Here is a 10,579-nt window from a genome sequence, read left to right on the forward strand (position 1 = left end):
TGGTTTGGACGGCTAGATGAACAGTAGATGCTGGAGGGGTGCCCATGGAGGGGTGGTTGAACAGGACCCCGTGGTGTGGTGGAGGGCTAGATGAACAGTAGACGGTGGAGGGGTGCCCGTAGAGGGGTGGTTGAACAGTAGCCGGTGGAGTAGCGCGCGGTGGGGGCTGGATGAACAGGAGCCCATGGAGGCTGGAGGAGGTCAACAGTAGCCCGTGGAGGCTGGAGGAGGTCAACGGTGGAGATGAACAATATCCCGTGGAGTCCCATTTTGCGGTACGCCACACCCCTCCCGATGAACAAGAACCCCGTTTCGACCGTAGCGCTCCAAAACAAGTCCGTTTCGTCCGTTGTGCGGTACGCCACACCCGTCCCGATCAACAGGACCCCCGTTTCGACCGTAGGGGGTCCGTTTTGTCCGTTTTGCGGTACGCCACACCCCTCCCGATCAACAGGACCCCCGTTTCGACCGTAGGAGGTCCATTTTCTCTGTTTTGCGGTACGCCAGACCCCTCCCGATGAACAGGATCCCGTTTCGAATGTGGCCGCTCGAACACAAGGCCATTTCCTCCGTTCTGCGGTACGCCAGGCCTCGTTTGCATCGCCTGTTCCGTCCAAGCACTCCCGATGAACACGACCACGCATTCCGTTCCGACCCAGCCGGTTGGCTCCCCATGAACACGACGACGACGTTGTTTCTCCATTCTGACCCAGCCAATGTACACGAGCCCTGGCCGTACATATATATGCGCGAGTAGGCGTTCGAGACCCCGCCCGTATGTACACATACGTGGCCGTATTTTCTTTCTTGCACCCTGGCCGCTGTACGTAAGTGTACATGCTACGTGCGCGCCTCTACTATGACACGTGCGCGCCTCTAAATCGACCAGTATATATGTACGTACACATTCGCGACTAGAATGACAATGCTACGTACGCTTCGACCAGGTGGGTCCCGACTGTCAGGCACTTCCTTGCGTGCGAAGATGTAGCTGGTGGGTCCCAGTAGTCAGGGGGGTGAATCGTTTTTTTGCCCGGATGCACTTCCTTGCGTGCGAAGATGTAGCTCGTGGGTCCCAACAGTCAGGGGGAAATGTTTTTTTCGTGAAATACGGTGGCCCGTCCAGTGGGTCCCCGCTGTCTGGTGGAGGAATAATTATTTTCCGGGTAATAAGGAGGCACTTCCTTGCTGCGGCCGTCGACCCAGCTGTCAGCCTCTCCACATAAAGTCCACGTCCGATGGAAGTCATTCCTTGACCACATTGACCACGCCGCGCCGAGAGCACCAGGGCGGTGGACGACGGCGAGACCTAGGAAGGGGACAACGGGGAGCCAGGGAAGACGCGGCAGTGGAAGCCCGCGCGGAGAGGAGTACAAGGGTTCACTGGTTCGGCTGTGGTGTGAGGTTGCCGTCGCTGCAGGGCCTGGCCAGCGGTGGGAATAGTAGGGGGCGGTGAGGCCTCCACGGCAGCACATCCGGCCACGGGAGGCAGGAGCATGCGACACGACCGGCGCTGCTTTGGGCGGCTAGAGCAAGAAGACCAGAGGTTGAAGAAGCACTACGGCCGAGGGAGTCCCGGATTAGGGGGTGTCTGGATGACCGGACTCTAACCTTTGGCCGGACTCCTGGACTATGAAGATACAAGATTGAAGACTTCGTCCCGTGTCCGGATGGGACTTTCCTTGGCGTGGAAGGCAATCTTGGCGATACGGATATGTAGATCTCCTCCCATTGTAACCGACTCCGTGTAACCCTAGCCCTCTCCGGTGTCTATATAAACCGGAGGGTTTTAGTCTGTAGGACGAACAACAATCATACCATAGGCTAGCTTGTAGGGTTTAGCCTCTCTGATCTCATGGTAGATCTACTCTTGTACTACCCATATCATCAATATTAATCAAGCAGGAGTAGGGTTTTACCTCCATCAAGAGGGCCCGAACCTGGTTAAAAACATCGTGTCCTTTGTCTCCTGTTACCATCCGCCTAGATGCATAGTTCGGGACCCCCTACCCGAGATCCGCCGGTTTTGACACCGACATTGGTGATTTCATTGAGAGTTCCTTTGTGTCATCATCTTTAGGCCCGATGGCTCCTCCGATCATCAGCAATAATGTGGTCCAGGGTGAGACTTTTCTCCCCGGACAGATCTTCGTATTCGGCGGCTTTGCACTGCGGGCCAATTCGCTTGGCCATCTGGAGCAGATCGACAGCTACGCCCCTGGCCATCAGGTCAGATTTGGAAGTTTGAACTACATAGCTGACGTCCATGGAGACTTGATCTTCGACGGCTTCGAGCCACAGCCGAGCGCGCCGCACTGTCACGATGGGCATGATCTAGCTCTACCGCCGAACAGTGCCCAGGAGGCCGCCACAGTGTCCGCTCCGACCCTTGGCTCGGAGCCGACTGCGCCAATCGAGGACGGGTGGCTGGACACCGCCCCGGGGGCTGCTATCTGTACGGCGATCGAGCCGAACACCAGCCTTGTCCTTCGCGAAGCTCGTGACTCCAAGGTGCCGGACTCCTTTCTAGACTCTGAACCTTCCGCGCCCCTACCGATCAAACCTGATTGTGCGCCGATCATGGAGTTTGCCGCTGCGGACATCTTTCGGCACTCGCCCTTCAGCGACATTCTGAATTCACTAAAGTCTCTCTCTTTATCAGGAGAGCCCTGGCCGGACTATGGTCAGCGAGGATGGGATGCGGATGACGAAGAAATTCAAAGCCCACCCACCACCCACTTCATAGCCACTGTCGATGATTTAACCGACATGCTTGACTTCGACTCCGAAGACATCGACGGTATGGACGACGATGCAGGAGACGAACAGGAATCAGCGCCTATAGGGCACTGGACAACCACCTCATCTCACGATGTATACATGGTGGACACACCTAAGAGAAACGACGACGAGGAACAAAGGGGTGCAACAAGAGATCGTTCCCTCGAAAAGCAATCAAAGCGACGGCGTAAGCGTCGCGCCAAACCCCACCTCGACAGAGACCTAGCCACAGAGCAGGGCTAACCGGCAGACGATGAACATGCCACTGAGCAACCGTCCGAACAGGACAACTTGGATAAACAAACCGAACAACCCATCCCCGACGAAGATAATAGTCCGGACGACCTCACGCCGGACAAGTTGCTGGAGCAGAAGAACCTCCACAAAAGGCTCGTCGCCACTGCATGTAGCCTGAAAAAGCAGAAGCGGAAGCTCAAAACAGTGGAAGATGCACTCAGGATTAGATGGGGCAAAGTACTCAACACCGCAGACAAATACGGTGACAGTCGCCACAGAAAGAGCTATCCGAAGCGAAAATTACTACCGGAATTTGATGAGGAGGCCTTAGAGCCCCCGCAATCAAAAAATAATGAAGAGACCCGGTCGAATAAACAACCCCATGGCCAACATAGAGCGGCAAGGGGCGTCGCACTCAAGCCGGCACGCGATCCGCACAAGGATTCGCATCAAAAAGACGGCCCAGCCAGATCTATCTACGGGCCAAGACAGCAAGCTCTAGTAAGCAATGCAACGCAACAAGTATCCGAACATCACGACACACCCAAATATAGGGGTGCTGCACACCCCCTATGTTTCACCGATGAGGTGCTGGACCATGAATTTCCAGCAGGATTCAAGCCCGTAAACATAGAGGCATACGACGGAACAACAGACCCTAGAGTCTGGATTGAGGATTATATCCTCCACATACACATGGCTAGAGTAGATGACCTCCACGCCATAAAATACTTACCCCTCAAGCTCAAAGGGCCAGCCCGGCATTGGCTTAAAAGCCTTCCCAAAAACACCATCGGAAGTTGGGAAGAGCTCGAGGATGATTTTCGGGCAAATTTTCAAGGGACCTATGTCCGACCTCCAGATGCATACGATCTAAGTCATATAACTCAACAACCCGGAGAGTCAGCCCGGAAACTCTGGAACAGATTTCTTACTAAAAAGAACTAGATAGTCGACTTTCCGGATGCCGAAGCCTTAGCAGCTTTCAAACACAGCGTTCGAGACGAATGGCTCGCCAGACACCTCGGCCAAGAAAAGCCAAGAACAATGGCCGCATTAACAAGCCTCATGACCCGCTTTTGCGCAGGAGAGGATAGCTGGTTGGCAAAAAGGAGCAGCAGCGACCCAAGTACATCCGAAGTTCGGGATGGAAACGGGAAACCACGACGTAGCAAGGACCAGCGCCGAACCAAGGGAAACAGCCCGAGGAGCACGACAGTCAACGCCGGATTCAAAAGCTCTCGGCAGAATCAAAAAAAGCTGCCCCTCAAGGATAACAGGGACGAGCTATCTAACCTAAACAAAATCTTGGACAAAACATGCCAAATCCAGAGTACTCCTGGGAAGCCTGCAAACCATACCCATAGAGATTGTTGGGTCTTGAAGCAATCCGGCAAACTCAACGCCGAACACAAGGGGCTCGATATTCCAAGCGAGGACGACGACGAACCCCACAAGCAGAGCACCGGAGAACAAAAGAAATTCCCACAAGAACTCAAAATAGTAAACTTACTTCACGTGACAAAAGGGAAATACAGAGTGGCGCCTATAGAGATACGCGCCATACGGCCTGTCCCAGAGGAGTCCCGTTACTGGTTGTTACAACAAATCACCTTCAACCATCATGATTACTCTATAAGTATCCGGAACGCAGGCTGGACTGCCTTGGTGTTAGATCCGATAATTGACGGACTCCACTTTACACAAGTCCTAATGGACGGCGGCAGTGATCTAAACCTCCTATACCAGGACACAATCCACAAAATGGGGATAAACCCAACAAAAATTCGCGATGGCAACACTTCCTTTCATGGGGTAACGCCAGGCCCAGATACCCATTGTATGGGTTCTCTCCTGCTAGAAGTTGTGTTCGGCTTCCTCGACAACTTCCGCCATGAAAAGCTAACCTTTCACATCGCCCCATTTAAAAGTAGCTATCAAGCACTACTGGGACGCAAAGCTTTCGCCCGCTTTAACGCAATACCGCATTATGCATCCCTTACACTTAAAATGCCCGGTCTGCGAGGCATCATCTCATTAAAGGGAGGTATTGAGTGTTCCTCGAGCGCGGAAGACTGTGCGGCTGCCTTGACAGCCACACACTAAACCAGCTTTACTAGTCAAAGCACCTAAACAGGTCGTTCAGACCCCAGACATGGCTAGACGAGTCCGGCGTAAACATACAAAGGCTTACTAGCCGCATACCCCCGTACAAAGGGCTCTGCGCGTATACAACAAGAGTCAATAAAGCTCAATTCTACCCATTCTCTGAATTATACTTTGTTTCTTTAATATAACATAGATTTTCGCACGATCTTTTTCAACGAAGTTCCTCTCTTTTACAGATGAACACCGTGCTACACCCGTCCAGGATACGGCACAACGGAGACACATGCGCAGACGTGCAGTAGGGACCCGTTCCAAGGATTCTTTTCAGATTAAGACCCTGCGTAAACCTTTTTTTACTGTGTCTTGTTGATACACATCCCCCGGTTTCTTGTTATAACCGAGGAGGAGGCTGGCGTCTTGGCATGTGGCCACGTCAGAATTTTGCGCGTACCTGGACACCAGGGGCTTCTTACCAAGGGTGTTGTTCAGCCTGTTTTCATAAAGACGGAATACCTTAGGGAGTGTTCGGCATCGCGAGTTTGGCCTTATATGCATCAGGTCCGAATCATGTCTTTGGTCAAATGTTGGTTTGCCCGGCTCCTGTGTTTTGCTGCCTTACATTCCGCTCTATCGGCTAAGGCGGCACCAGGAGAACTATTGCGATTGTGCCCCGGTTCGGCCAGGCGAGCACCTCAGTAGAGAAAGCCGAAAACTGATTGTCATGATATAGCGTGAGACTGGTCAACCACTCGATGACCCGCTGGAATCTTTAGGATTCCTCCATATTAACGAAGGGCCGTTTCCCAGTCAGGCACACACGCGCCCCGAATTCGGGTGAGCGCGGTGCCCCTAGGGGCTATATAGTAGCCCCACTGTCAAACTCCTATGGTTAAGTGAAAGTGATAAAGCATTATAGTCTGGTTGCCTAGTTCGCTGTGCTATCACCTCCTTAATAGGACCAAGACGTTGGATAAAGTGTGAAAATGCGCCTTCTGTGAACACCCCCGCATTATATGCGTGGGGGCTGAAGCCGAAGACTGCCATCTTTCAGGTTATATACACATATACATTAACGGCCGCACAGGAGGTATTCTAATTCTTGAAGGCACAAGTATAAAAAGCTTCTATATTCCATCGAAACATTGTTTTACAATAATATATGTTATTCGAACATAACATCCTTCGAGCACTGCGTCTCTATTAAACGAGCGCCCTACAGAACTTCCTGAAAATAGTGCTCGACAGGTACTCGGCTCTCGTCCGAATCTTGGGATGCAATAGCAGTGGCCGTCATCTCCTCCCAGTATGTCTTGACACGGGCAAGAGCCATCTGCGCACCCTCTATGCACGCTGACCTCTTCATTGCATTAATATGCGGCACTGCACCGAGGAACTGCTGCACCAAGCTAAAATAACTCTTCGGCTCGGGCCTTTTCGGCCACAGATGACTCACGACATGCTTCATGGCGAGTCCGGATAACCTATTCAGCTCCGCCCATGCGGCCAAACGATCGGATACTGAAAGAGGGCGCTCTGGATTGTGGAACTACGACCAAAAAAGCTTTTCCACTTCGTGGTCATTTTGATCGCGGAAGTGTTCGGCCACGTTGGTGGCACTCGCCGCCAAGTCTAGATAAGTGTTCGCCGCACTCCACTTCCGGTCCGACGGAGCATATTTAGGATCCCCGAACTTCATCCGCAGCATATAGGGCTTTCTAGCCGTGATATCTCCGTCCTGACGTAGCTCCTCCTTCATTGCTATCACCACAGAGCGAGTATCCTTGGCCTCGGTAGTGACCTTCTCTAGGTCCTTATGTGCCACCCGATCTTCTTTTTCAAGAAGCTTGCAGTGGTCGGCAGCATTCTTCAACTTTACAACCATCTCGGCCATTTCCTTCTTGCTTTGGCAGTGAGCAGCCTGTTCAGCTTTCAGCTCTTCAGCGGCCTTTAAGGCAGCCGCATCGCTTTTCCTAGCTTGCTCCTTGGCTCGGGCAAGTTCCGCCCGAAGGTTCTCCATGGTAGCGGCACCATCTGCATCAAGCACACATGTTGTAAGGTACAGGCATCAAGCTCCTCTTACCAGGTGTCTTCGGAGAAATTACATACCTTGTGCCTCGTCCAGCCGCTTGTTGACAAGCGCGATGTCGGCATCTGCCACGTCAAGTTGCCGCTTTAGTTCGGCAAATTCATCAGTCTGGCTAGCCACCGGACACTTCGCCACCTACATAGGAAAGGTGACATATCATACCTGGGATTATGATCCTCGGCGCGCTATCATTTTTGACAACACACCGAGTCTCAGGGGCTACTATCTATATAGGGCGCATTTTATATATGCGGATCTGTCAAAAGGTACATCATTTCGCGTACCTCAAAACCTGTCAGTAAACTCCTGACGGCCTCGTACAATCCGCTTTCCGCGGATGAAATCCTTCCAATCACCATATCCATCAACGCACGGTGTTCTTATGAGATAGACGCTTGCCCGAGCAGATCCTTCAGCTCCTCCGACCGTGCACCGGACGGGGCCGGACTCGTCTGATGGCCTTTTTAAAGGCCGGACATGGAGGGCCTTGGGGGGCCATACGACTGCCTTCCGGCCCTACCGGATTAAGAGAAGCCCTCCATGAAGACACCTCAGGGTCGCCCACCTCGCAAGGAGGTACAGCAGGGGGAGGCATTCCGCTCTCCATCATCTCCGGACGAAGATCCCCTGAAGATGAGCTCTGCTGAGAAGGGCTGAGATCCGAACTACAAGGTAAAATTTCGGTTATCTTCCTTAGAAATAGAACAGGGATGTATCTCATTTTGAAATGCCCCTCTTTACTTACGGCTCAGTGGAGAGCTGATCCCCTTGGGGATGCAATGCGACCGAGGCACCTCTCGGCGCCGGACCCTCTGACGAAGTTTTCTTCCCCCGCTTTGAGGCCATAGCCCCCGGGTCTTCAGAGGCGGTCCTCTTCTTGCCCTGGTTAGAGAAATTCTCGATTCCTCCTTTCCTGACAGCCTCCTTCATGGAGGCGGTAGCTCCCTTGTTCCCCTCTTCGCCTTCTTCCAAAGGCGCAACCTCCAGCATCCTGGTTAACACGGGATCCGGTGTAGTCTCAGGGAGGGGGGCCGGACACCTGATTAGCTTTGCTTTCGCTATCCACTCCTGTTTAAGGGACAGCTCTTTTAAAAGGGCAATTTTAGGATCAATATGCGGATAGCGTGTCTGGGTACAGGGCTACTTACTTGAGTATCCGGGCGATTGCAGCTCAGACCTGCGTCCTCGGACGAGTCCGGACACATTGCTTGTAGTCCAAAGAACAATTTGTACATCTCCATGGGCATCGCGCCCATAAAATGTTGGAGGGCTCGCGGTCCTTCCGGATTAAACTCCCACAGGCGGAGGGGGCGACGTTTGCAGGGCAGGATGCGGCGAATCAACACAACCTGTGTCACTACGGCCAGATTGATATCTCTTTCTAGGAGATCTCGAACGCGGCCCTGCAACAAGGGCACATCCTTGGACGGCCCCCAGTTAAGCCCTTTATTGACCCATAACTCTAGCTATGGTGGGGGACCTGAGCGAAAGGCAGGTGGCGCCACCCATTTGGTGCCCCTGGGAGCTGTGATATAAAACCACTCTCGTTGCCATAAGCTGAACTCCTCTTGAAAAGAGCCCTCAGGCCATGGAGCGTCGGCATTCTTGCTTATAACAGCACCTCTGCACTCTGCGTGCTGCCCCTCGATCATCTTCGGCTCTACTTTGAAGGTCTTAAGCCACAATCCAAAGTGAGGAGTAATACGGAGGAAGGCCTCGCACACGACAATGAACGATGAGATATGGAGGATGGACTCCGGAGCTAAGTCGTGAAATTCCAGCCCGTAATAAAACATGAGCCCCCTCACGAAGGGGTCCGTCGGGAAGCCTAGCCCCCGAAGGAGGTGGGACGCGAACACCACGCTCTCACCAGGCTTGGGAGTGGGAATGACCTGCCCTTGAGCAGGCAGCCTATGCGAGATTTCGCCGGTTAGATACCTGGCATCTCTTAACTTTAACATGTCTTCTTCCATAATGGAGGAAGGCATCCACCAGCCTTGAAGGTCGGAGCCGGACATCGTCGGAAGTCTGAAGCGCTTGAATCTAGAGCTTTGGGTGTTGGAACTCAAGGTAAGAGGCGGATTTGATTGAGATTGAAAGAAAGGAGTCGAGCCTTGGTCCCTTTATAAAGAGGTTGAATGCCAAGAGCCCTCCCCATGACCGTTTGGGACTCACCTTCGATCGAGGAGACATACCAACAGGCACGGTTGGGTTACCCACGCCCGTATTGATGAGAATCCCGGGATAAGGGGACACGATCTCTGCTTTGACAAGACGTGCCAAGGAAACCGCCTCGCTAAACGCGTTGAGGTGGGACGGTAAAACGATTTGAATGAAGGCTTGGCCGTGGCATGATGACACGCTGTGGAATACGTCAGCAGATTAGATTTGTGCAAATATTATTATCTCTACGATGGTATGTGGAACTTGTTTTGTATAGCCGGACACTATCCTTGTGTTCAAAATCTTCTATGAAGTATTCGGAGGAGGAACCCGCCTTGCAATGCCGAAGACAATCAGCACGCTGGACTCGTCGTCATTGAAGCCTGGTTCAGGGGCTACTGAGGGAGTCCCGGATTAGGGGGTGTCCGGATGACTGGACTATAACCTCTGGCCGGACTCCTGGACTATGAAGATGCAAGATTGAAGACTTCGTCCCGTGTCCGGATGGGACTTTCCTTGGCGTGGAAGGCAAGCTTGGCGATACAGATATGTAGATCTCCTCTCATTGTAACCGACTCTGTGTAACCCTAGCCCTCTCCGTGTCTATATAAACCGGAGGGTTTTAGTCCGTAGGACGAACAACAATCATACCATAGGCTAGCTTCTAGGGTTTAGCCTCTCTGATCTCGTGGTCGATCTACTCTTGTACTACCGATATCATCAATATTAATCAAGCAGGAGTAGGGTTTTACCTCCATCGAGAGGGCCCGAACCTGGGTAAAAACGTCGTGTCCCTTGTCTCCTGTTACCATCCGCCTAGACGCACAGTTCGGGACCCCTACCCGAGATCCGCCGGTTTTGACACCGACAACGGCCGTTGGATGGACATCATACGGTCACTGGAGATAGAATCGTTTATATTGACTAAGTTGACAAAACCCTCCGTCCCCGTCAACTTAGTAGGCCCACAAGTCAGCCTCCCACCAAGGTGGGTCCTAGCTAGCAGGGGGGTATTCATTTTTTTGTGCGTAATAAGGAGGCACTTCTGGTGGGTCCGAGCTGACAGCAGGGGGAACATTTTTTTGCGAAATACGGTGGCCCGTCGGGTGGGTCCCAGCAGTCAGGGGCAAACATTTTTTTCATGTAATACTGATGGCCCGTCCGGTGGGTCCCTACTGTCAGGTGGAGGAATAATTATTTTCC

Source organism: Triticum aestivum, chromosome 1B (genome assembly GCF_018294505.1).
Source record: "Triticum aestivum cultivar Chinese Spring chromosome 1B, IWGSC CS RefSeq v2.1, whole genome shotgun sequence".
NCBI lineage: Eukaryota > Viridiplantae > Streptophyta > Magnoliopsida > Poales > Poaceae > Triticum > Triticum aestivum.